We start from the raw sequence: 22,183 nt of genomic DNA, 5'->3' as shown, positions 1-22,183 counted from the left end.
CTGCTTCTGTTCCTTTTATTGCAAAATATTTTAGCACACTGATAGAAAGGGAGGGTGGGTTCATCTTGTTCAACTTCTCTCATAGAAAATTTAAGCATTTAAGCACAGCTTGTTGTTTGGGGTCCTTTCACAGTCAGGGAGAGAAACGTGAATCAACATCATGCTCCAGTGAAGTCATGCTGTAACTTGAGCAAGAAGAGATATACCACCATCTCACAGAGCACTGAGCAAGTAGTACTGCCCACTTCTTGTTTGTTTTGTGACCAGACCCACTGAATCACCCACTGGATGTTTCTGTTTCTTCCCTTTTGCTATAGAGGGAACCCAAATGATTAGTTTTGCCCAGATGTCTAATTGTTAGATAGCTAAAATTAGTATGATGAACGTTACCCCACAGGCCTAGTTCAAATTTGAAAATGGGAATTAGATATTTCTGTCATTTGGACATTTTCGAAAATGTCCTCACTGGTAAAAACGATCATCAGTACCCTCTGTGAGAGACTGGACCCAGGACTGGTGAAATCTTTCTCTTCTCTCTCTCTCTCTCTCCTTTTTTGTAATCCCTACACCTTGTCCCTTTAGGCATAAACTGTTGACCAAGTCTGGGACTAGGAGTGGATCCAGCTGCCCCTGGGCTCCTCTCCAAGAAGGAGTCTAGAAAGCAAGGGGGTCTTCTCTGAACCTCAGGACTCGACGGGAGGGCTCTCCTTATTGTCTTCCCTGAACTGATCCAAAAATAAGCAAGGCCTGTAGTATATGTTTGGTGATGTAGGGTTAGCACATGTTACACAGTTTACTGACATAGTTTCATGCCAATTTTTGTTGTGAGCATACCAATTTTGGTGGTGAGCGTGCCAATTCTTGTTGTGAGCAAATAAAAATTGAGTTTAGTGAGTTAAAGGATCCCTGGTGTCATTTTCACCTTAATCCCAACCTGGGAATCAGCAAACCTGAGTCATTGCCCTGAGAAATTGGGATGTGACACCTTCTGTACCCCTTGAGTATGCATAACTGAAGCTGGGTTACTTCTGGAGATATGGCTTGGCTGCTTGGAGAGATATTGCTCATAAGCATAATGCTGTTGTTTGCTTATACACTGTGACACATGCTGTGTTCACACACACTGATTGTGCCCCCCTCAGGCATCCTAGATAGCACTTTTTCTGTGATAGCATCTTTCATCATGTCCAGTTTTAAGAACAATCTTCATCAGCAAGACAAACTGGAGAACATTTTATGCTAGAATCATTCTAAGAATAGAAATCTGCTGGATATCCATGCAAGATGCCTCCTGGGTTTATTGCCTTGTGGGCTCTTGGATCCTTTCTTGGAAGTGTAGGTAGACACTCTCTTTGAAGCAGATCAAACTAGAAGACTCTTCTGTGCTGGCTGTTTCATGTAGCCCCACAGGTTATAGACTTGCAGCAGTACATGTACCTTGAACTTGCCCAGTGCTGGGTTCTGGCAAGCTTTCCAGCTGAGTTTACTACAGTTTGTAGTAACTGAGACAGAGTGGGGATAATCCACATGAACAGCAGTTATAGAAGGGAAGTAATCTCACCTTCCCTAGACTGCTGGACACCTGAGGGTCAGCATCTGTAATTTAGATACCAAATCAGGCTTAGAAAAGATACATGTGCCTAAGGTTGGCTTCTCATGTGATCTAGAGATGCCCCCAGGTAGGTTAGTTAAAGAAGGCTGATGAGGCAGCCTACATTTCTTAGAAACTTTTTTTTTCCTTTTTTTTTTTTTTTTTTAAATAAAGGCTTTGATCTGCATTTTTAGGTTTCTTGATATTTTTGTAGATATGATCTACTCGTTCCAGCTCCAGTTTGAAAACCCAACTTGGCATAAGCAAGCATCTCTTGTAGTTCCTCTTGGTTCTGGGTGGGGCTTGCTTCTAAGATGGAGAGGTGATGGGCCAGCTCAGTCCAGATGATAGGAATTATTGTCTTTGCTGTTGTCTCAGTTTATGCACTGCAGGCTGACCCTGGTGAACAATAGCTAATGCAAGCTACCTCCCCTTTCTCTGTGTTTTCTCCACATTCTGGCACTTACCAGCTGATACAGGGATATGGCTTTGCCTGGAAAAGTTGAGAGGAAGCACAGCATTAACCATTCACTAATCAGATATTGTAAAGACTCTTGGTTACTGACTGATCCTACAGTGGTTTTGTTCTCTCTTCATCACCCTCAGTCGTAGCAGCTGGTAAGATGTGCACCAGTAAGGATATTTGCTGCTCAGCCTAAGGCTGAGTTTCACCTTGAGACCTCAGTTCTGTCAGCAGTTTAAAGATTAAATGCCACCTCTCTAAGTGAGTGTCAGAATCACCACAAAAATCACTGAGAGGTAAGAGACATAATCCCTTAGGAGCATCTCATTGATCCTCTCATGGTTCCCAAGCAGCGTATAGTCCTGAACGCATGACTGTCCATTTCTCCAGATTAGTTGATTTAGTTACACATCCCTTGGCCTTGTCGGGGGGGAAATTTGTATCCTTGGAAAGAAGCAAAAGACAAATAAAAGCTACTCCAAACCATACCAAACAGCATTACTCTCTGCAGTAAAGTGCAGGTGTCTCCTGAGACTGGAAACCAACTATTTCTGGTGGTCCTGCTGAAACCAGCCCAATTCCACTGTCTCCAGTGGAACAGTGCATGCTATGCAGCTTGTTTATTGCTGTTGGCATCCAGCATGGGGTCTAAAAGCTGCGGTGCTGGAGGAAGATCTTTCTTTATGACTTTACCCAGATTCAGAGGGTCTAGGACCACATCCCCCCCAGCCAGCTGGTGAAGGGCTGTGTCTATGTGCAGAGCCCTTGAGAACTGTTGACAGATGCCCTGCATATTGCATGAATGATGCCCTCTCAAGGAAACATTCTCTTTTCTGTGCTTCCCCCCTCCCCCTCCGTGTTTTCTGAAGTGTCTGTCATTTTCTGATACTCACTCTGTGAAGATGAAAGGTGGCTTGTCCTGCATGTGAAGGCAGAGAGGCAGCAGTCATATTACTGGGGCAGCGTCCATGGGCATTTTCTCAAAAAAACCTCTTGAGAAATATTTTTCCTCTTGTTTTTTTTTCTCTTTTCTTGCATAGGAGGAAATGCAATGAATGGGGAGATTGCCTGGTATTTAGCATACACAGGCGTTTTGATATGAATTAAGAAGTCGACTTCAGCTGATCGTTTCTTACACATGCCCAGGGCCCTCTGGTGGTCACTGCAGATTCTAAATTTCCATTTTCTGAGTTTTAGCCAAAAGTATATGGCCATTTGTAAGGCTTATTTTGTGTGTGTGTGCGTTTTTTTAAGGGGAAGGTTTGCAAATGTTGTTGTAACATTTTCTTTTCATTATTTTCCCACACATTTTCACCAGTTCTGTCTATTAAAAATGATATTGTTCTGTTGCCCAGTAATGTTTACTTGGAAAATCAACTTGGCCTGAGAAGTGCCATATTTACTCTGCAGGCAATGGAAGCTGTTGCTGTGCCGTTAAAGAAAATTCAGGAAGTGTTTTGGAGTTGGATTTAATTTCAAATTAGCAGGTACTGAAACTTTGATTTTGCCATAACATTTCCTTTTAAACCTCCAGCTCAGAAGCCGATTTTTAACTATTCTCCAAGGGTGGCTGACTCTGTGAAGGAGAACAGGGAAAGTGGTGGAAGAAGGGGAGAGGAAGGACACGTGAGGAGTCAACACAGGGTGCTGCTGCATTTTCTAGATATCACCCTTCCTTCAGCCTTCTCTTCTTAAGCACTTTAGCTGAAGCAGCACCACTGGCTGGCTGGTTACCCCAGACTCTTAAAAACATAAGATTGGCCATGCTTGGTTAGACCAGAGGGACATCTTTTCTGGTGTCATGCACCTAAGAGACATCATGATCAGAAGGCGGTTCTCCCAGGTTAGACTCATATCTTGCAATCCAGGTGTGCTGATCCCTGGAATATCAAGCTATGGAGCAGCTCTCTGTCTGGATCTGAAACCCAAACCTTCCTTTTTGTGTTGTTGTTGTCAGACTTTGACCCTCCCACAGTCTATAGGACATGATGGAGGACATCTCTGCAGATGTATCTAGAGAACAGGAGCTGCTCTTCTTTAAGAAATCACAGGATACAGTCAATTACGATATAAACACTCCCCTCAAGATGTCTGTCATGCAGGGTTCCTCACCCGTGTGTTCGTGGGACATCCCAGTGCAGACCCATACAGGACCTCTGGAAGAAACTGCCTCCTTCTGAATGAGTGGGGCTGTGATTTGCGTGCTGGGCTGGGCAGTGAAAGGCTGCTAGCAGTAGAAATCCGGCAGGGAACAATAAGATATTTCCTTTTTTGCCAGCTGCAGAAGGAAGCAGGTGCCCCTTGAGAGGAAGATGCAAGGGTCAGCTTGGAAGGAAGGAAACAGACTGACTTATAGCAGGAAAAGAGTAAATACTACTTGAGAGGGCACATGTGATCTTTTTGGTATCCAACATGCAGTTAGCTTTTGTGTGTGTGTTTATGTGCATGCACGCCTGGGGGAACTTAAAAACCTATTCTGAGAAGGCTCAGATAAACCTATGCCTTTTAAACTCTGGGGGCAAGGCAGCCATGGAGTCCCGTTGGGGTGCTGGCAGTGAGCTCATTGCTCGGTGGCTGCAGGACGGGTGATGAATGATGTGATGTGTCCAAGGCCAGCCAAGGAGCAGCCAGAGGGGAGAACTGCTGCGGAGCTGGGGCCAACCTGCTGCTGCTGCTCCTGCCATCATGCTGAGAACTGTAGCAGATTGGGATCGCTTGCGTTCTGGGTAAGCACCACCCCAATCTGATTACTAAAATGCTGCCTGTTTGCACACAAGTGGGTAAAAGAATTATTGCGGTCCCTTATGAAATACCACTCTGGCAGCACTGAGTGTCTGAAGAAGCAGCCAGGGGGGCAGACAGTTTGTATAAATTTTCTTATGACATGGGTTAAGTCTTCATCTTGTTGCTGAGCTGGGTGGAAGCTGTAGGGGTGAGGAGGAGGACTGGGAGCCAGGCTGTTCTCAGATCGCTGTTCTGATTGTACTCTATGTAATCTCTCAGCCACAATTCTCTCTTGCGTTGAGTAGCAATAATAGCTATTACTTGCCCTTCCAGGCTGCTGAGAAAATTGAATAGTTAATCAATTTGAAGATGGTATGATATTGCAAGTCAGGCAGATCTGGGCCTGATCTACCTTTGGTGGAGAGATCTGGGTGATACAGTAGGTGACATTAGGATGCTGTCTGTGACATAGTGCAGAGGTGATGGACTTGATGGCCCTTCTGTGGTCCAATAATTTGCATCAAGCAAGAGTCATAGTTCCCTTCTTATCACAGGCTCATTAACATTTTTACAATGATATGGCTCAGTTTGAACCTATGACCTTGCCTTTCTTTAGTCTCCCTAAGCCAGCCCCCCCTACATACTAAAACAAAGATTCTCTCTTTTCCAATCTCAGAGAGAATAAAAATCAAATCCCTACAGAACGAAGTGCCTCAAAGTGCTACAGAGCAGTAGGAAGCCAAGTCAAGCCACTGGACAGCATGAGAGCTTTGAAAGCCTGGACTAAATTGCCAACTCACTGAACAACCCTCCTGAAGAGAAGAGATGTCACCTCTCACTCAGAGGTGGAAACTTGTCCTCCTCAGTGCATGCATGCACATGTGCAGGAGGCAGGCAAGGAGGGGGAGGAACATGGCTGGTGTAGCACTGCAGACTTCTATTGGGAGCCGAGTGCACTGGGGTAAGAAATTTGCAGCAGCTGAGATGGTCCGTGCTGGCTTATGAGATGCAGAGGAGGTCTGTCCAAGTCCTCTAGCAGGTAACTAGCTTACCCGACTGTCCATTCTTTGTTATGTTCTCTCAGCCACCAGCTGGCTGTTCTTCCCCATCCTGGTCATCTTTTAGATTTCTGGGCTGGTAAGGGACACAGGAGGAAAGAGAGGTTATTTTGCTCCAGAGAAATAATAGGATTGTATTGTTGCTTTTGACATGGGGGGGGGGGGGGGAAGAAAAAAAGTTGTTCAGAACTCCTTCTAAAATAGAAATGATCTTGGGCTCCTCTGTTGTTTGGAATTAGGGGCTAGTGCGCCACTGAGTTGTTTCATTGGAGTTTGCAGAAGTACTGTGATTTACATCCTATAGGCAAATGGCCTTATATTTGGAGATTGTAGCCTCATCCCTACAATGTTTGTTCCTTTTCCATGAACCAACACTTCAAGCTCCAACTCAAGAAAAAAGCTCCATTCCCTCCCTCTTTCCCCCTCTAGCCAGGCACGATCACATTTTCTCACACACCTGCTGATGAGAAGAGCTGGGTTCCTACCTCCAAAGTTGTCTCTGTCCCCCTTAGCTCTGCTCTCTTCTTCCAGCTGCTGTGGGGCGGAGGGCTGCCAGCCCAGCTCCCACCAGGCAGACAGAGCCTCTCTGTGTTCAATAAACTATGCAATAGCCTTAAGCCATTACGCCGTGGCTGCCACTTTTATCTTGTGACATTGAGGTCAACACTTACTGTATTCACATATGTGGCTCTGTAGGTCAATGCGTATCAGCCCAGGAGGAACTTTTCCACTAACATTATTGGGAACTGGCAGAAAGTGGTACTTTCACCTGGAGGACTGGGAGGAATTCCTCTTTGTAATCTGCTTCCCTCCTGCTGCCGCACGGAGTCGGGGCAGAAGGGAGGAGGGAGGACCCTCTTCCATCTCAGCAACAACAGCACGAGAATTTGGTCTATGTATCTTTTAGGGCGGTTGCTTTCCTGTTGTTTTTCTGACAAAGCTCTTAATTCCTTTATTGATGTAGTAATTGATCTCCTGGCAGTGCAGCCTGTGATGCCGCTAAGCATTTCCAATGGGCTCCAATTAAATAGCATACAATTCCTCCATTCAGCTGTGAAAACACCTCCCTAGTATTATTCTGTGGATGAGATCAGGATGAGGTAGGCTACCTCTGGCTTGTCTGTAGCACTTCAGAGGAAAGCAGAGCATCCCACAGGACATTGTTTAGGGATAACCTTCCCGGAGGTTTTCTTTCTGCTTAATCCCTGCCACCTAGAAGCTGTTTTTTATGTCCTGCGATAAACACAAAGCTCCTAAAAATTCCCATCCATTGCAAGACACATGAATCCTGCTCTACATTTTGCTAAATTCTTAACCTGAATGACATCTTCCAACAATAAGTTCCACAAGTTATTTAGATGCCATGTGGAAAGCCTTTCACTGTACCTGCCTCTGTTGTAATTGAATGCCCTACCATTTCCTGCACAAGGCAGTCATTTTGCCTTCTTCCTTTGATATTTTATCTATTATTTTTATCTTTGCAGCCCTCACTTATTAATTCCCTCTTGAAACCAAGCAAAGCCAATCATTCTCATCTCTCTTTATGCCATGGTCTCTTTACTGGGTCTTTACCCCTCTGTTTCTGGTTTGGTCTCTGTGATGTCTTTCTTGATATCCTGGTCCCACTGAAATTAGAGGCAAAATGAGTGGATGGCTTTGTTAGCACCTGGGTTTCACTTCAAAAGCGGGGAGGGAGAGTGCTGTTTCAAGTGAAGGTGCATCACAGTTTTGTCTTCTGTGTTTTGCATCCTATTATGTACATGTAAAATCAGTACACCCGCCTATGCAAGTTACTGATGCTACCAGGTATTCGGGTTATTCCATACTCTTAGAGGAAGAATTGCCTAAGTGCTATGATAACTTTAATTGCTTGTCAAGACATTTGCAAAAATTTAAAAGTAGCTGCTGTTTGCCATCCAGAAAGTGCACTCAGGTTCTCTAGGAAGAATTATGCTGGAAGAAGTGAATTTGTCATCCTTATAAAAATTATCAGCTTGCGTTACTTTCCATAAAGATAATTATTTCAACTCAGCTAAGTGATTTCTATGTTTTAGCCCTTCATGCTCTCCAAAGAGTTAAATCTATCACATACTTGGCATTGGCCTCAGTGATTTTACAAGGATGAAAACTGGTATTTAGTATTGTTAGCTTTTTCTTAAAGGATAGGAGTCCTTGCTGTGGGTACCTAGGTTTGTATTAAATTGAGGGAGAAAACGCTTGAAAAGGTACGGTTGGCTTCAACTCTGTGATGTCGGAGACACGGAAGAATGAATCACCAGGGTGGAAGAATTGCTTGCTTCTTTTTTTTCACCCTCGATAGCCCCAGCATGGTGTCAGGCTGGAACCTGCAAATCTATAGCTTCAGACCAGCTCTGGATATGTAGATGCCACGCAGATTCCCTGTTCACTTGCAGGTCAGACCGCAGGCCTGGCATCCCACGTGTGGGCTGCTGTAGATACAGGGGCACAGCTGTTCATGAGTTCTGAGCTGGTTTTCTGCCCTCTTCCTTGGTTCATCTATGAAACTTCAGGCCTCTTTCCTGGCTGGGAATTCCATCATCGTGAGACCTCAGACACTTGGCCCCTAACAGCTTTGGAGTAAATAAATAATAAAAATGCTGATGAGGACAAAGACAGAAATAAAATAGTCCTGGAAATAGTGAAACCAGAGTCTGAAGGACGAAGATCAATGTGCCTATGAATGGATGTGGGTGGGTAGGAGGCTGCTGAGCTCATGACCTGTCAGACTGACCAGAATTGCTTCCTTGTCTCTTCTTATTCCCCTCCTGATTGGTATCCATCTGTTGTCTCTTGTCTTAGCATATTAATTTAGGCTTGCAATTGCATCCCATCATCAAAGGGAAATAAAAAGGCTTTTAAAATAAATGAGTGTTGGAATTTAACCCCATCCATAAAGCACTCCAGTCCTCTTACTGTCCCTCAGCTCTGGTCCCCAGTCCCACTCCTGGCTTTGCTGCTCTGCCAGACAGATACACCTCCCTGCATTTCTCACTTCACTTGTCCACGCACCTACCACACCGCTCCTGTCCTCCTGGCCCACGTCTCATGGCACTGGCTGTGCTCTGCCTTCAGGACTCCTGAGCAGAGCGGGGACCTCAGGGGCCTGGGATGTGGTTTTTGTTTATGGGGGTCTCCTAGAGCTGTCAAAGGGCTCCTTTTGAAGGGAAGATGGCAGACAAGGGTTTTCCTTTGCATAGTCAGTGGCTGGACGTCTACTGTTCTCCTGCCCTTCTCTCTCTCGGTAGGCTTCTCCCCATTCAGCCTCCTGACCTCCCACAACCTGTGCAATAGGCTCCCTCCTGGGATCCTCCCAAGTGCCTTCCCCCTGAGACAAGTGCCCCTCTCAGAGACACTTTCCTTGGTCACTTGCAGGGTTCTCTGGGGGGAAGGAGATGGGAGTTCATCACCTTTATCCATCCAGGTTTGGTGGAGTTAACCTGTCCTGTGAGCAACTTCCTCATCAACGCGACTCTCCGGGATGGCTTTCACAGCACTGAGGAAGAGGAGTGCACAGAGAGGAGTGGGCATTTGCCCCTCCACCAAGCTCTCTTAAGGACTTTGGTTATTGCTTTCTCTCAAGGCACCATGCCCTAACAGGAGAGGACTGGGTGACTTGCTTGTACTGTGAGGGCTTGAAGAGTCACATTACGCACAGAGGCTCTCAAGTGTTTTACAGAGGCATGAAAGGATGGAGATGCTGGCTCTGGGAGACTTGTTGGTAGGATGAGAGGCTCCAGGCAGTACCCTGATGCTTGAGTCATTTGGACTACATGTGCCCAGGGGTCCTAGAAGGACCTGAGACTCTTGAGATCCCTTACTTCTCATTGCTTCCAGCTGGGAGTCCTCAGAGTGGGCTCTTCGGTCCAGTCAAGGTTTGTGGTGTTGGTGTTTGGCCCCAGAAGTGCTGCTGAGGGTTGTGTTGTGGCAGGGTAGAGCTGTTCTCAGGTACTGGTTCCCTGAAGGGCTTATGTTCATACTTAGCTCTATCATTGTGCTGCAGGATACTCTAGACCGTGATTTATGAAAGCCCTTAAAGCTGTGTTTGAGCACTCCGAATTAGGCTTTCCTACATCAAAGAGTTACAGTGAGGGGAAAATGATAATTCAGAGTGTATTTGACCGTGTGGGGAAACAGAGCAGGCATGGAGTTGGGCAGGAAAATTAACACAAGGTGGAGAGAGTATTTCTGAGGTGTTCAGATACTGGAAGTGCTTCTGTAAAGAAAATCAGGAGTAATGGTTTGGTTGTGGATTACTTTGTGGTTTTCATTACTAATTGTCACAGGGGATTATCTCTGCATTGGAAGAAGGCACCAAAATAACTGTTCGGTATAGATGAAGAATGTCTCAACTTGTAAAAGGTCCAAAAGGTTTCAGTGTGCAGCAGGTGAGGGATGAGTGGCAGTTAAGGCCATGGTTTTGAGCAGTAGATGCTGAAGTGTTCATACTGTTGTTCCACCCAGCGTGCTCCCCAGGATGGAGAAGGGCTGGTGTTGGCAGGAGCAAATGCTTGTGTATAGTGCTTATGCAGAAACTGGTTAACTCTATTGCAGCTAGAGTTAGGATTAAAACTGGGCTAGGTAATGGCTGCATTGCTACCAGGGGTCTGGCAGGGCAAGGGTGAATGTCTTACACATAGTCCCAGAGCTGTTAAGATATCTGGGCCCAGACTTCTTTCCAAGCAGTTGAGCTATCCCTGAACATAGTCTGATCCTGTGGCATATCTTGTCCTAACCCCCTCCTTCCCGAATAGCTTTCAGTCTTGTGCTGCTGATTATCAGGCTGCTGTCTTGCTCTGTAGGATCCACAGATATGCCAGGACTGTCGGCTCCTGAGCCCTGTGTATGTGGCTGTTGGGAATAAAATGAGAGAATAGTTCGAAGGGGTACTTAAAGCAAACATTTATGCACTGATATCAACAGAGATGAAAGTGCCCCAGCTTAAATTAAGCATTAGTTAGAACAATGCAAAGTTAGTGCATCTTGGGGGAAAGAAATGTAGTGCTGGAAAGGCAAGATAACCCTAAAATTGAAGGTAAGCACCTTATCAGAGTCTGGTTCTGTATGGTCATCATCAATCTCATTAGTACATCTTAATTTTGAATTAGCCTATCATTTGCAGAACCAATTATAACTTAAAAAACTGAGGGGGAGGTAAAGAATTAAATTAAGCTTAAGGATGTACAAGTTGTTTAAAAATTGCTGGGTCTGGACTTCCTATCATGTACAAAGTATCTTATCTCATTTGCCTATTCCACCTTCTACCCATCTGACAACTACTGAGCTGACAACTACCTTGTTTTTTAAAAAAAGCTAAAGGAGAAGCAAGTATTGTGGGCAAGACACAGAGCTATGTTGTTTGCTGGCAAATCTCAGGCAGGTGCAGGACATGCACACGGGTGGGCTGGCTGCAGGCACAGAGCGGGACATCTCCTAGGGAGGCAACCTGCCCAGAGTGGCCAAGGGCAGGATCGGCCGCCGCAAGAGGAGACTGGTACCAGGCACCTGAGCAGTAAGCATGGCAGTCTCTGCCTCTTTGCACTGCAGGCAGAGCGGGGCAGCCTGGCCAGTGCGTCTGCCTGGAGCAGATCTGATGGTGTTCGGTCCTTCTGTCTGCCTGGGGGGGTTTGTCTCGGCACCAACTGTTGCTGCCCTGCCCCAACGCAGTGGCAGATCCCGCACGGTCAGCAGCTTGGGTTTGGTGCTTTCACTGCTGTCACGTGGATCTGGTCTCCTGCCAGGGAAGAGAGGTTTTCTGTTTAAAATACAGTATTGCCAGGGTCTTGTCACAGCTAATAGACAAGACCTTTTGTCCTGGGTGTCAACACTAAATTTTGACTGTGCTGCTGAGCATCTTTGAACTAGCTCTGAACCTGTCTTCACAGACACACACATGCACCCTTGTACTTATGCAACACCCATTAACAGAACACTCAGTATAAACACATACACACACAGAGCCATATGGACACATGCTCATTAATTGAAACCAGGCCCATGTACTGAATCTCTTTGTTAGCATCCAAATCCTGGCAAATCTGCCAGTACTTACGAGATGCAAGACTGGATCACTTCCATTGTCTGTCACTTAAAAGCTGAAAATTATTTTGCTGGCCCCTGGCCCTTGCTCCCATATTTCTTGAGAAATAGCATTGACATTTTGTTTGAATGCACATGTGGATGTATTTATATTTTGTGCAGTATATTACATGTAAGCTATAGCTGATGCTTACTCCTATGCAGATGGTTAGCTCAGGACATACAAATAACTTAAGTTGTCGGAGCCGGTGGACAGAAACACAGTGAACTCCACAGGAGGGAATTTCTTCTTATAAGTGTACTGCACTCACTGGAAAACAGTCTTTTGATGATAAAAAGACTTAATTTGAGGAACAAAATTGAGTACCCAGGAAATGTCACAATTAAGTTTGGTGTAAGCCTGAATTAATTGCTTTGGCATCCCAAACTATTAACCGATCTTTAAATACAAGAGCACATGGTGTTTCAACACAGGACCATGCCTCACTGAGCAGGCACAATGGGAGCAACTTTTGGGAGAGGCCAGAGCTCGGTAGCAGCAAGGACTGCAGAGTGCAAAGCCTTTGCCTTAGTCACTACAGATACTGGAAAGTTTGAAGAGAATGAGATGGAGGTCCCCAGGCTGGACACAGAGGTGTCTTCATGTTCAGGCTGTTAAATGCTGTCAGGACAATTCAGAGGCAGCGCCTCTGCCACAGCTTTCTGTGTGATGTTGGGGGGGCAGTCAGATTGCTGTGGCCATTTACTGAGACTAAGTTTGTCCGTGCCACCTTACTCTCTTGTCAAATGAGAAAAGTGTCTTATGTGGCCACAGGTAAAGATATCTTAAGATCTCTCTCTCTAGTGTTTGAGGTCTGGTCCTGTGAGCAGATCGCTGTATTCTGTGCAGTGCTCTGTGGGCAGAAGATGCAGCCGCATCTCATGTCATGAACACGTTCATCTCCTCGCCATGACTTGGGTGTGTAAAATTCTGCCCTGGAAGCCAGGGTTTCAGGAGCCTCTGCGGTGAGCAGTGCCCAACCTTCAAACAGATCAAACTCTGGCTTTTATTCTTGAGATTTTTCCAAAAATTTTGGTCTGCCTGTCTCTGCTCAAAGAGACTTCCTTTGGAGGGGGCAGGGGCAGTTGCCCATTTCAGTGACCAAAAGCAGAGTGAGCAAGCCAAGTTTGGCAAGATCTTTGCCTGGCAAAGGAGGGAGTCTGAGGTGTGGGGACTTGGGAAGTGTGAGCTGGCAGGGAAGGCTTACTTGCAAGCATTTAAAGCCATCCAGTTGAATCCATGCTCTGCACCAATGTTGCAGACCATAATTTTCCCGAGCACTTGGTATTTTAAAACACACTATATGTATTTGATCTGTCTTTCCTCTAAAAGACCATCGGGAAGATTTGCCAGTGATTTACTGTGCCTGTACTGGGGGGAGGCGAAGCAGATCATTAAGCCTCGAATACAGCCTGCCATCTGGATGGGCTCAATGCACAAGAAGGCGTAAAGTTGGGATGCAAATGTGCAGCACTTGGTTCTCAGCCAAGACAGAGCTTGTGCTCAATTGTTTAAAAGCAGATCTTCACAGACATGAATTATCGTAGAGGAGGAAAGGGGCTGATGGGAGCCCTTGGGATCTGCTTTGCAGAAATCACCACTACAACTGAAACCCGTGGGAGCTGTGCTTTGAGTGCATGGAGATTCCTACACATGGCTTATCGGTGTCTTGATAGTGGCACCTAAGATTAATTGATCCTTTGACATTTATCTTTGTGTTCTTGTGTTTCCCATCCAGAAGGTTCACATTGGTGGGAAGTTTCCTGGTGTTTCTCAGATCGGGAATCCGAACCTGAGGTGACTGATGGCTTAAGGAGATGCGTGCAACCTTCCTTCTACCTCCGTGTGCAGGCAAGAAGATGAAAACAGCTAGCTGTACTGAGAACATTCCAGTGGGTTGTAGAAGCCCACTCTTCTTTCTCTGCCTTTACCACGGACTCTGAATGTGATGCTGAGCAAATCACATACACCCAACTTTTCAGTAGTGGCCATGAGCTGTTTCCTTTTGTATGTAGAGGCAGCCAGCCACTGTGGTGGCCAAAATTAATGGTCAGCATTGCAGATTTTTAGCTGTGATCTGCCTATGATTCAATTCCCCTGTCTCCAAAATGCCTGTGATAATGGTTTGGTTTTGTAGGGGTGACTGAAGACAAAAGTCCTTTTGAGTTTGGGAACTGCTCAGCAGTGATAATAACGAGGCAAATTGAAAAGCCCAGGAGGGAAGCAGAGTTCTGTATGCTGTGCAGTGCGCTGCTGGTGTGCAGATAAATACGGCCACAGAGTGAATAAGGAAGATAGCCTCATTCGCGGAGCACTTCTGTGTGCTGAATGAGGCAGTGGGTCCAGTAGAAAGGGGAAGGATATAGGATCAGTTAATTAAAACTGTACCTCTATTATTATTTCTGTTTCTGGAGTTTGGTCCTTCTCCACAGTCCATTTGGTATCAAATCAAGGGTGGGTAGGAATAAAATGCTTATTTTTAGAGACTCTTGTGGGGTTGAAACTTACATTTGATATCAAAAGCCATTTCCTGTCCATATTTGAAGTTGGTATCATGCTATTCTGCAGCAGTTGCTAGTGGAAACTGTTGATGTGTTGGTACGCTTCCATTATCCATCACTCTGCTCTGCAGTTCGGGAACTGGAAGGCGTGCAGGTGGCTTCATTTTAATATCTATTTAAAGTGCAAATGGCTGTCTGCAGTGCCCTTTGAAAAGGCAAGGACTGTTGGAAGCTTTCAATGCTGGTGGGAACTTAGAGTGCACATGTGATATAGAGAAGAGTGGCAAATGTGATGTAAGATAATTGCTGAAGGCTTTGAGGGTTAAAGCTAAGACATTTGCCCTTTGAGTACCTGTGGGAGCTCTGGAAGGTGGCAGCACTGGGAAGCAAGAGGAAGGCAGTCCCCAAGGAAGCAGTATGGTGGGGGGTGGCATGGTGGGGGGTGTCAGCCAGCCCAGCCCTGGAAGGGCTGGGGATCAGTTCAGGAGAAGGGTGCTTTTGGTTAAATAATGACAAGTGGTGCCTAAACTACCTGTTAATCTGGTTGTGTTGAAGGTGGGAATGCAGATAGTAGCCTTGTTTTGCATATCGGGAACAGTCAGGCATAAAGTTTTGGCAGGCCCAGAAGGCAGAAGGAGTATAATTTCTCTGTCTCATACTAGAAGTCTGTCTTCCCAGACCTGCTGGTGGTGACTTTGCAGCCATGATCTCAACCTTTGTAAAATAGGTTATGTGAAACTATGCAAGTTGAGATGAATCCATGCATACGAAGGATGCTGTTATAATCAGAGCAATTCCAAATAGTGAAAGATACGAGAAGCAAGAGTTCAGGGTCTGTGGCTTCCCATCCATTGCACCTTCTCATAGAGAGAGCATTCTGATGAAAGAAGCGCTCCATCTTTCTTGGATCCCATTTAGATCAATGATTCTGGGGAAAAGAGTAAAGTTACAACATAGGGATGACGATTTGTTCTCTTAGCTCCACCCGGCGTGACACATGCATGGCTCTGCAGTGTTTTCCACCTGAATTGCATCTAGATCTGACTCCACTATAGCACAAAAGCTTTGCTGATATTTGGAGACATGTGCAACACAGTTAGATTGGTCACGAAGTTAGGAACGGGCTAACTTTCCTGATCGTGGCTTCTCTGAGCAAGTAGTGTTTTTATCTATAGCATACTTGTTGGCCTAAGTGGCACTGATTTTTCCCTGGGCAATAAAGGGCTCCTGCATGACTCCCAGCTTGCTGCTTTGCCAAATTTTGCTTCTGTCTCCGCAGCAGGGCAAGGGTAGAAGTCATTTAGGGAAGGATGAAAGGAAACAGTCATGGTAGAAAGCATCTGCTTTTCATTAAGCTTTGCCTTAGAAGCAGATAGTGCAAAAATCTGTTTTTTCCCTGTGAGTGGAAAAATAAAACGGGACAGAGAGACCCAGCACGGGAGAAGTTCAGCGTAGGTGCTTAGCATGTGTCAAAGCCATAGTCATCTGAACGTGAATGTTCGTAAGGGCCAGTGTGCAGTGACGGCTCCATGGGCACTGCAGGTCAGCCCGGTCTCACTCCTGCGCTGCACTGATTCTGCTCTGAAGCACGCTGAGTCTGGATGGGACTGTGCTTGATTCTTCATAACCGATAGCTGCTCGAGGGTTTGTGAATCCTGACCCGAATGCCCTTGTTTGCTAGTCACGTTGTGAAAGTAGTACGGAAAGGTTCTCCTTGGAGGCCTGTCTCCTTCCAGCACTCATTGCTGCCTGTTAGCTGCAGGCACGGGTGCAGCAGGCAGCTGCCCAGGACAGCGGTGGGGAGACGGTGAGGGGGGAGCTGACCGCCAGCTTTACATGTGCTGGCATGCAGCAAGCTGGCCTAAACAGCCGGTCCCCCCTCCATGCCTGGGGGCAGGATATCCCCTCCTTGCCCTCTGAGCTCTCTGCTGCAGAGGGAGGCACAGCTGAAGGCTTTGGGGTGGCTGGATCGGTCCTGCCCCCCCAGATCTCCGCTGAACTGCCCGCTGTGTCCACAACCTTTCCTTTTCCCTTGTCCCAAGTGCAGCACATTGCAGAAAGAGCCTGGCGGGTGCCCTCTGATTTCCCTCTCCTATGGAGGCAGCCCGGGAGGGGACAGCTGAGGGAGCTGTGTGCCGAGGGTGCAAATGGCTGGAGAGAAAGGGAGGTCTCCTCTCCAACACCTGAGGGGTTAGGCTGAGGGGCTGGAAGGAGGCACTTGTCCAAAGCACAACAGAAACTCCCAGAACTGCCCAAAGCCCTGGCCTTTTCCTGGACCTCTCTCACCTTTGCCAGAGCTTTGATGACTGGATCAAACAAATGCTTTATAATTTGCAGAATCCTCTGAACTTGAGGGGTAAAACTCCTCCTATGCTCAGCTTCATTTATCTCCTGTTGTTTGGGCTCTACCACACTTCCACCCATGATTCCCTTTTCCCCAGCAAAAGAACAGTCGTGCCTCTCTATGGGCTTGCAATTATACAGGAGGGACCACTAGATTTACTGCACCGCAAATACAAACTTTGCCTTTATTGCAGCAAGGTCATTGCAAATCTTCTGGTAGGCACACGGCAAAAAAAAGCAATGCCTCCTCTGATTTCTTTGTCTCCCTGCTGTGGGGTTTTAAGGTCTCTGTTAGGTGTCCATGTTCCGTTATTCTGGCTTGGGTGTTGGAAATGAGATACTTAAACTGATGGACCCTGCTGAGCCTCTGCAGCTCCCACAGATTTCACTGGCAACACATCAGTATTAAAACCACACCCCTGAAAGCTGTTTACCTTAATACAGATTTAGCTACTGGCCTGCTGCAATCAGTCTTTAGGAACCTAGGTCTTGCTCTTTCGGAAACTGAGAAAGACCTTGTTTTGTTAAGAGCCACTGGAAGTAAAGGGGAGTTACCTGGAAAAGGTCTCCCCCCGAAGCAGGAACCGTGGCGGTCCTAAAGGACTGTAGTCTTTCCATCTTCAGGACACCCCAGTATCTCCTCCGTTCTCTGCTTCCAGCCTGCGTGCCCCAGCTCGATGCAGTTTCTCTGCCTCAGTTTCTCTGACAGTACACGGCACGCAGAGGGGATGGCATTAACTGCAGGCGTGAGGGGCACATCCCCCTTGAGCTCAAAGCAGCTCTCCGGGGCCAACGGGAATTGAGCCACGGTCATCTGCTCAGGCCTGATGGTTAGAAAGTTTTTGCTCATCCCCCCGTAGAGGTTCTTCTTCCATTTCCACTCGCCCTGTAGGTTTCTCATTGGCGATAAACACTCCCAACGATGTTACCTCTTACGTGGGGACAAGACGCCCCTGACATGCCTCGTTCTTCTTCTACATGGCATGCCACGGGCCAGCAAGGACCCCATCCGAGATCTGCCGAGTGAGGCTGGGGCACGCTCCCACTGCTGAGTTATAGGGTGATAAAGCAGCACTGTCCCTGGCTGGGGATGCCCATGCCTCACACCGTAGGATCGCAGGACAGAGCCAGGGAGGCGTTTGCCGGGCTTGCACTGACCTCTAGTGACAACGCAGGGGACCGGGGCTTCAGCTGGCAAGGGGCTGAGGGGGCACACGCGGGTGCTCGGCGCTGGGTGGTTGGCCCCAGGTTTTGGCAGAGTCGTGCACATGAGCCTCTGGTACTGCCTTGGGGAAGCAAGCCTACTGCCTGACGAGGGTCTGCCTGCTTGGTAGACGACTGCAGTGGGTCTCAGGTGTCCCAGTCTCCATACACCTCCCCGCTAAACCACTGGTCTTCCCAAAACCCACCAGTGCTGTGATGGTGTTCAGGTCTTCTGTAATGTTTGTTCTTCCTGTTCATCTCATTCTCCCTCCCGTCCATAAATCAGATCCCCCATGTCTTTCCGCTGCCCCGTTCCTGCATGGCACCTGATCACTGCCAGTCCGCCCCTCTGGCTAGGTAGTGCCCCTGCTCCTCGCTTCTGGGATGGTCCGGAGTTCGTCACTCCTGCCTCTCACCTCTGCCTCCCCTCCCCACAGCCTGGCTCTCTTGCAGAGCCTGCAAGCCCTTTCCAGAGCTGGGATGCAAAGTGCAGGGGTTCTGGTTTCTTTGCCACAAAGCTGCTTGCTGTGCTGCAGGGTTGATCATCCTCTATGTAATGCTCATGAAGGATCTCTTGCTTCAGAATGCTGTTTAGAAACAGAATCCCCTAAAAAAATACATTCACGCTGTGCTGAGGCTATCTTTTACCTCCCTGAGTCTCTAAACAAAAATGGTGAGAGCTTTGGACCCAATCTTGGGAGCTGCTAAGCATGTCCCCAAAATGCTGAGCAGCCTCAGCTTTTAAGGACATCAGGAGGACCCACGGGCTGTCAGCAGCTCCCAGCGAGCCCTGCATTGCCCAGGAGCATGGGGGAGACCTGCCATGGCTGCAGTGAGGAGCATGTTGAAGACTCTCCCAGCCACCACCACCCCACCCCCCCCCCCAACTCTGCATGCTGACCCCCCCTCACAGCCCATGCCTACAGTACCACTTTTTCCTTGCTTTGCTAAGCTGCCCTGGTGTGTGCGTGTATGGTTTCTGGGCTCTGATACCAAGATAGTGCTTCATTCAGTTGATATTCCCCTGTCTTTCAGAGCCACACAACCCCCTACCCTCTCAAAGCCCTAGGAAGTGCCTTTACTCACTGAATTACAGCTTAGCCCCCTCAGCTCCATGTTATCATCAGAGCAAGGCCCTAAAAGCTCTACAGTGAGGATGTCGAAACGAACCTTTTATTCTGGAAGTTGCTTCCAGAGGAAGAAATAATCTACAATGACCCACAAAGCTCAGGAAAAAAGTCACATCCATCTGTGAACACCAGAAGCCAGGCTTCTGTCCACCTGCCGATTTATCTGGAAGGCGGAGAGAAGCAGGAGCACCCCCAGCACCCCTTCCTTTAGCACCTCTGACTGCATTATGCTCTCCAGGTCATCTGTATGAGAGTGCCCATACTCACAGGGCAGAGATCCGCTGCGCTGCCTCTTCCCCTAGACCTCACGGCAGAGAGATCTGGCTCTGCTGTCTAAATCCTGACACTGGGATTAGCCTAAGAGATCAGATGAAGCACCCTGGCTTCTCGTAAATCTCTGCTGAGGAGCGTGCCTCCTGTACTCGCCTCTAGGCATATGCGGGCTGGAGGTCCCTCACCCTATGGATTGACCCCTCTGGTCCCTGGCTGTCCTGGTCCCCATAAGAAGCCTGAGAGGGGGTGGAACGGAGGAAGGCTGCCAGCTACAGCCTTCAACGCTAGGTTGAGCAGAGAGGCAATCAAGTTTCCTAAGCACTGTAACAGATGACAAGGTGTATATTTATACCAGATACCCACATACTTTGGGTGAATTGTGCAACATGAGATTTGTCATCATGCATCAGATCACTGTGTATCTAATCCAAAACCATGGCTCTGACAATGTCGGGAGAGCTGAGCTGCCTGCAGTGATGCACCTTGCCAACTGTGCAATGCAGGAACAGAGGGTCTGGGATTAAAATTCCTCCCCAGTTCCTCCAGCAATCAACTGGTACCCTGACTGCTCTTATTATCTGAGCAGGCAGAGCTGCAAATGTAAATAATCACAAGATTAGGCAGCCTTCTAAAGACAGCTAGTACAACTGCAGCATACATTTCTGGGCTGCCCCCTGGGCTGGATATGTTTTGAGTGGGATAATATTTCATGCTGATTTCACCTTACTTTCCTCCCTTAAATGATTCTTGGGCTAACTGCACCCTGGATGCCAGCACTGGAGAGTTACTCCAGTGCTGGAAGTGGCCCATAATCTTTTACACCACTCTTAGTATCATCTTTTATGCCTCCCATGATCTCCCCATGCCTTGCACACTTGGTTTTTCTTGTTGATGTTGGTGGTAGTTTGTTTTTTCTCTGTCATCTTTGCTGCAAGGGAATCAAGCCATTCTCCCTCTCTGGGTGTGCTGGCAGACAGCTGCGTTCTGTAATGGTGCTGCTGCCTTTGTGTTTGCAGTGCTGTCATCGCCTCTTGATCAGCCCAGGAGTCAGTTACTTTGCTTGGCCAGTTTTGGCTTCTGCTGTTCACAGAGCAGGGCTCTCCCCTGAGCTGTCTGCAGAGGCTTTTGCAACACTCCCATGAACATGTACAGATAATTTCAAATTTCATTAATGTGAGCAGTTATTGGACTGCTTCTTCCCAGCCTGCATAGCTTGACTCTGGTCAGAGCAAAAGTGTCTCTTGCTCTTGCCCCCTTGGCTGTCCCTCATTTTTAGCACCTCCTGCAGCTGAATTACTGTAATCAAATGCCCTAAATTAGTCAGTTGTTTGCCTATGGAAAAATCCCTTCCTCCTTGCACTGTGACCTGCAGGAAGACAACCAGGGAGGGGGAATCCTTCCTTTGTTCTGCAGTGGAGTCTCAGGCACAGGAATAATTTTGTTTCTCTGCTTCTCCTCTTCCAAAGCTTCTCTTCCTAGTGCAGAGATTCTGCTGTGAAGTAATGGAATCAGTTTGGCCCTGGCCCCTGTGAGGCTTGGTCCCTGAAATCCCTGTAACGGCACTTGCAGGAGTGCCATGACTTTGTGTCTCACAGTCTGTGTGGCCCTGAGTCGGTGTCGTTTCAAGCTGTGTTGAAGATGGTCTTTGAGCAAACACCCATCATATGACACAACCAATAGTGCCATTTGCTCCTATCCTTTTCTGCTTCCTTCTGTTTTGTAATTGATTCATCTTTGTTAGCATTTGCTTTTCTGTTTGGTGTGTGTCGTGGTTTAACCCCAGCCGGCAACTAAGCCCCACACAGCCACTTGCTCACCCCCCCCCCCCCAGCAGGCAGGGTAGGGGAGAGAATCAGAAGAGTAAAAGTGAGAAAACTCGTGGGTTGCAATAAAGACAGTTTAATAAGTAAAGCAAAAGCCGCACACACAAGCAAAGCAAACCAAGGAATTCATTCCCCACGTCCCATGGGCAGGCAGGTGTTCAGCCATCCCCAGGAAAGCAGGCCTCCATCATGCGAAACGGTGACTTGGGAAGAAAAATGCTGTAACTCCGAACGTCCCCCCTTCCTCCTTCTTCCCCCTGGTCTATATGCTGAGCATGACGTCCTGGTCTATATGCTGAGCATGACGTCCTATGGTCTGGAATAGCCCTTGGGTCAGTTGGGGTCAGCTGTCCCGGCTGTGTCCCCCCCCCCCAACTCCTTGTGCCCCCCCAGCCTGCTGGCTGCTGGGGTGGGGTGAGAAGCAGAACAGCCCTTGGCTCTGTGTAAGCACTGCTCAGCCATTGAAGAAAACATCCCTGAGTTACCAACACCTTTTCCAGCACAAATCCAAAACACAGCCCCATACCAGCTACTATGAAGAGAACTGACTCTATCCCAGCCAAAACCAGCACAGTGTGTTCTGTCCTGCCAGTGCCCAACGTAATTCCCTGCCTGCCAGCCCCTGAGGTAACAGGACTCAGAAGGTGGTGGTGGGAGCTACCAGGTGTGGAGCAAACACTGTCTCATTTGGCATGCGTTATACTTCAGGGACTAGATCGGCTAGGTTTGCCAGATGCCAGAGGACCCAGTGATTTTTTTCCAACTATAGATTAGGGCGCTTGATCCTTTAAAAGCCCAAGTGGTTTTTCAGGCAAACCAAGCTGCATCCAGTAGCCTTCGTATCCTTGCTGAGCTGCCAATGATAACAGTCTGTGGAGAGGCAAAATTTGTTGGAGACCATTGTTCAAAAATTGAGACTATTGCCTGTGACCTGTCCTGGGCATCCCAACAAAGCTGGGATTGCTTTGTCATCCTGT

The sequence above is a fragment of the Accipiter gentilis genome, chromosome 34, assembly GCF_929443795.1.
Source record: "Accipiter gentilis chromosome 34, bAccGen1.1, whole genome shotgun sequence".
Classification (NCBI taxonomy): Eukaryota; Metazoa; Chordata; class Aves; order Accipitriformes; family Accipitridae; genus Astur; species Astur gentilis.
The sequence above is the reverse complement of the archived record's forward strand: the minus strand, read 5'-3'. Positions refer to the sequence as shown.